Source organism: Garra rufa, unplaced genomic scaffold, assembly GCF_049309525.1.
Source record: "Garra rufa unplaced genomic scaffold, GarRuf1.0 hap1_unplaced_001, whole genome shotgun sequence".
In the NCBI taxonomy this organism is placed as follows: domain Eukaryota; kingdom Metazoa; phylum Chordata; class Actinopteri; order Cypriniformes; family Cyprinidae; genus Garra; species Garra rufa.
Window position 1 is genome coordinate 25,910,581 of NW_027394276.1, and position 6,000 is coordinate 25,916,580.

The window sequence follows — 6,000 nt, forward strand, 5'->3', positions numbered from 1 at the left end:
GCTGAAACGCTGTTTTCTGACATTTCAGGCTCTAACTTCAAAAATCATGCAAAACACTTCTAACACCTTCAGATATGTTTCTCTGTGTTGCAAAATAGGTTTTATTCATGCACAGACTGCAATTTTAATTTTTGGCCGAGTTTCAGCTTGCATTGCCTGAACCGAGTTTGTTATGTGCTGAAACGCCGTTTTCTGACATTTCAGGCTCTAACTTCAAAAATCATGCAAAACACTTCTAACACCTTCAGATATGTTTCTCTGTGTTGCAAAATAGGTTTTATTCATGCACAGACTGCAATTTTAATTTTGGACCGAGTTTCAGCTTGCATTGCCAGATCCAAGTTTGTTATGTGCTGAAAAGCCTTTTTCTGACATTTCAGGCTCTAACTTCAAAAATCATGCAAAACACTTCTAACACCTTCAGATTTGTTTCTCTGTGTTGCAAAATAGGTTTTATTCATGCACAGACTGCAATTTTAATTTTGGACCGAGTTTCAGCTTGCATTGCCAGAACCAAGTTTGTTAAGTGCTGAAACGCTGTTTTCTGACATTTCAGTCTCTAACTTCAAAAATCATGCAAAACACTTCTAACACCTTCAGATATGTTTCTCTGTGTTGAAAAATAGGTTTTATTCATGCACAGACTGCAATTTTAATTTTGGGCAGAGTTTCAGCTTGCATTGCCTGAACCAAGTTTGTTATGTGCTGAAACGGCGTTTTCTGACATTTCAGGCTCTAACTTCAAAAATCATGCAAACCACTTCTAACACCTTCAGATATGTTTCTCTGTGTTGCAAAATAGGTTTTATTCATGCACAGACTGCAATTTTAATTTTGGACCGAGTTTCAGCTTGCATTGCCAGAACCAAGTTTGTTAAGTGCTGAAACGCTGTTTTCTGACATTTCAGGCTCTAACTTCAAAAATCATGCAAAACACTTCTAACACCTTCAGATATGTTTCTCTGTGTTGCAAAATAGGTTTTATTCATGCACAGACTGCAATTTTAATTTTTGGCCGAGTTTCAGCTTGCATTACCAGAACCAAGTTTGTTATGTGCTGAAACGCTGTTTTCTGACATTTCAGGCTCTAACTTCAAAAATCATGCAAAACACTTCTAACACCTTCAGATATGTTTCTCTGTGTTGCAAAATAGGTTTTATTCATGCACAGACTGCAATTTTAATTTTTGGCCGAGTTTCAGCTTGCATTACCAGAACCAAGTTTGTTATGTGCTGAAACGCTGTTTTCTGACATTTCAGGCTCTAACTTCAAAAATCATGCAAAACACTTCTAACACCTTTAGATATGTTTCTCTGTGTTGAAAAATAGGTTTTATTCATGCACAGACTGCAATTTTAATTTTTGGCCGAGTTTCAGCTTGCATTGCCTGAACCGAGTTTGTTATGTGCTGAAACGCCGTTTTCTGACATTTCAGGCTCTAACTTCAAAAATCATGCAAAACACTTCTAACACCTTCAGATATGTTTCTCTGTGTTGAAAAATATGTTTTATTCATGCACAGACTGCAATTTTAATTTTTGGCCGAGTTTCAGCTTGCATTACCAGAACCAAGTTTGTTATGTGCTGAAACGCTGTTTTCTGACATTTCAGGCTCTAACTTCAAAAATCATGCAAAACACTTCTAACACCTTCATATATGTTTCTCTGTGTTGCAAAATAGGTTTTATTCATGCACAGACTGCAATTTTAATTTTGGACCGAGTTTCAGCTTGCATTGCCAGATCCAAGTTTGTTATGTGCTGAAAAGCCTTTTTCTGACATTTCAGGCTCTAACTTCAAAAATCATGCAAAACACTTCTAACACCTTCAGATTTGTTTCTCTGTGTTGCAAAATAGGTTTTATTCATGCACAGACTGCAATTTTAATTTTGGACCGAGTTTCAGCTTGCATTGCCAGAACCAAGTTTGTTAAGTGCTGAAACGCTGTTTTCTGACATTTCAGGCTCTAACTTCAAAAATCATGCAAAACACTTCTAACACCTTCAGATATGTTTCTCTGTGTTGCAAAATAGGTTTTATTCATGCACAGACTGCAATTTTAATTTTTGGCCGAGTTTCAGCTTGCATTGCCTGAACCAAGTTTGTTATGTGCTAAAACACCGTTTTCTGACATTTCAGGCTCTAACTTCAAAAATCATGCAAAACACTTCTAACACCTTCAGATATGTTTCTCTGTGTTGCAAAATAGGTTTTATTCATGCACAGACTGCAATTTTAATTTTGGACCGAGTTTCAGCTTGCATTACCAGAACCAAGTTTGTTATGTGCTGAAACGCTGTTTTCTGACATTTCAGGCTCTAACTTCAAAAATCATGCAAAACACTTCTAACACCTTCAGATATGTTTCTCTGTGTTGCAAAATAGGTTTTATTCATGCACAGACTGCAATTTTAATTTTTGGCCGAGTTACAGCTTGCATTGCCTGAACCGAGTTTGTTATGTGCTGAAACGCCGTTTTCTGACATTTCAGGCTCTAACTTCAAAAATCATGCAAAACACTTCTAACACCTTCAGATATGTTTTCTCTGTGTTGCAAAATAGGTTCCATTCATGCACAGACTGCAATTTTAATTTTGGACCGAGTTTCAGCTTGCATTGCCAGAACCAAGTTTGTTATGTGCTGAAAAGCCTTTTTCTGACATTTCAGGCTCTAACTTCAAAAATCATGCAAAACACTTCTAACACCTTCAGATTTGTTTCTCTGTGTTGCAAAATAGGTTTTATTCATGCACAGACTGCAATTTTAATTTTTGGCCGAGTTTCAGCTTGCATTACCAGAACCAAGTTTGTTATGTGCTGAAACGCTGTTTTCTGACATTTCAGGCTCTAACTTCAAAAATCATGCAAAACACTTCTAACACCTTCAGATATGTTTCTCTGTGTTGCAAAATAGGTTTTATTCATGCACAGACTGCAATTTTAATTTTTGGCCGAGTTTCAGCTTGCATTGCCTGAACCGAGTTTGTTATGTGCTGAAACGCCGTTTTCTGACATTTCAGGCTCTAACTTCAAAAATCATGCAAAACACTTCTAACACCTTCAGATATGTTTCTCTGTGTTGCAAAATAGGTTTTATTCATGCACAGACTGCAATTTTAATTTTTGGCCGAGTTTCAGCTTGCATTACCAGAACCAAGTTTGTTATGTGCTGAAACGCTGTTTTCTGACATTTCAGGCTCTAACTTCAAAAATCATGCAAAACACTTCTAACACCTTCAGATATGTTTCTCTGTGTTGCAAAATAGGTTTTATTCATGCACAGACTGCAATTTTAATTTTGGACCGAGTTTCAGCTTGCATTACCAGAACCAAGTTTGTTATGTGCTGAAACGCTGTTTTCTGACATTTCAGGCTCTAACTTCAAAAATCATGCAAAACACTTCTAACACCTTCAGATATGTTTCTCTGTGTTGCAAAATAGGTTTTATTCATGCACAGACTGCAATTTTAATTTTTGGCCGAGTTACAGCTTGCATTGCCTGAACCAAGTTTGTTATGTGCTAAAACACCGTTTTCTGACATTTCAGGCTCTAACTTCAAAAATCATGCAAAACACTTCTAACACCTTCAGATATGTTTCCCTGTGTTGCAAAATAGGTTTTATTCATGCACAGACTGCAATTTTAATTTTGGACCGAGTTTCAGCTTGCATTACCAGAACCAAGTTTGTTATGTGCTGAAACGCTGTTTTCTGACATTTCAGGCTCTAACTTCAAAAATCATGCAAAACACTTCTAACACCTTCAGATATGTTTCTCTGTGTTGCAAAATAGGTTTTATTCATGCACAGACTGCAATTTTAATTTTTGGCCGAGTTACAGCTTGCATTGCCTGAACCGAGTTTGTTATGTGCTGAAACGCCGTTTTCTGACATTTCAGGCTCTAACTTCAAAAATCATGCAAAACACTTCTAACACCTTCAGATATGTTTCTCTGTGTTGCAAAATAGGTTTTATTCATGCACAGACTGCAATTTTAATTTTGGACCGAGTTTCAGCTTGCATTGCCAGAACCAAGTTTGTTAAGTGCTGAAACGCTGTTTTCTGACATTTCAGGCTCTAACTTCAAAAATCATGCAAAACACTTCTAACACCTTCAGATATGTTTCTCTGTGTTGAAAAATAGGTTTTATTCATGCACAGACTGCAATTTTAATTTTGGGCCGAGTTTCAGCTTGCATTGCCTGAACCAAGTTTGTTATGTGCTGAAACGCCGTTTTCTGACATTTCAGGCTCTAACTTCAAAAATCATGCAAAACACTTCTAACACCTTCAGATATGTTTCTCTGTGTTGAAAAATAGGTTTTATTCATGCACAGACTGCAATTTTAATTTTTGGCCGAGTTTCAGCTTGCATTACCAGAACCAAGTTTGTTATGTGCTGAAACGCTGTTTTCTGACATTTCAGGCTCTAACTTCAAAAATCATGCAAAACACTTCTAACACCTTCAGATATGTTTCTCTGTGTTGCAAAATAGGTTTTATTCATGCACAGACTGCAATTTTAATTTTTGGCCGAGTTTCAGCTTGCATTACCAGAACCAAGTTTGTTATGCGCTGAAACGCTGTTTTCTGACATTTCAGGCTCTAACTTCAAAAATCATGCAAAACACTTCTAACACCTTCAGATATGTTTCTCTGTGTTGCAAAATAGGTTTTATTCATGCACAGACTGCAATTTTAATTTTGGACCGAGTTTCAGCTTGCATTGCCAGAACCAAGTTTGTTATGTGCTGAAACGCCGTTTTCTGACATTTCAGGCTCTAACTTCAAAAATCATGCAAAACACTTCTAACACCTTCAGATATGTTTCTCTGTGTTGAAAAATAGGTTTTATTCATGCACAGACTGCAATTTTAATTTTTGGCCGAGTTTCAGCTTGCATTGCCTGAACCGAGTTTGTTATGTGCTGAAACGCCGTTTTCTCTGACATTTCAGGCTCTAACTTCAAAAATCATGCAAAACACTTCTAACACCTTCAGATATGTTTCTCTGTGTTGCAAAATAGGTTTTATTCATGCACAGACTGCAATTTTAATTTTTGGCCGAGTTTCAGCTTGCATTACCAGAACCAAGTTTGTTATGTGCTGAAATGCTGTTTTCTGACATTTCAGGCTCTAACTTCAAAATCATGCAAAACACTTCTAACACCTTCAGATATGTTTCTCTGTGTTGCAAAATAGGTTTTATTCATGCACAGACTGCAATTTTAATTTTTGGCCGAGTTTCAGCTTGCATTACCAGAACCAAGTTTGTTTATGTGCTGAAATGCTGTTTTCTGACATTTCAGGCTCTAACTTCAAAAATCATGCAAAACACTTCTAACACCTTCAGATATGTTTCTCTGTGTTGCAAAATAGGTTTTATTCATGCACAGACTGCAATTTTATTTTGGACCGAGTTTCAGCTTGCATTGCCAGAACCAAGTTTGTTATGTGCTGAAAAGCCTTTTTCTGACATTTCAGGCTCTAACTTCAAAAATCATGCAAAACACTTCTAACACCTTCAGATTTGTTTCTCTGTGTTGCAAAATAGGTTTTATTCATGCAAAGACTGCAATTTTAATTTTGGACCGAGTTTCAGCTTGCATTGCCAGAACCAAGTTTGTTAAGTGCTGAAACGCTGTTTTCTGACATTTCAGGCTCTAACTTCAAAAATCATGCAAAACACTTCTAACACCTTCAGATATGTTTCTCTGTGTTGAAAAATAGGTTTTATTCATGCACAGACTGCAATTTTAATTTTGGGCCGAGTTTCAGCTTGCATTGCCTGAACCAAGTTTGTTATGTGCTGAAACGCCGTTTTCTGACATTTCAGGCTCTAACTTCAAAAATCATGCAAAACACTTCTAACACCTTCAGATATGTTTCTCTGTGTTGAAAAATAGGTTTTATTCATGCACAGACTGCAATTTTATTTTTGGGCCGAGTTTCAGCTTGCATTGCCTGAACCGAGTTTGTTATGTGCTGAAACGCCGTT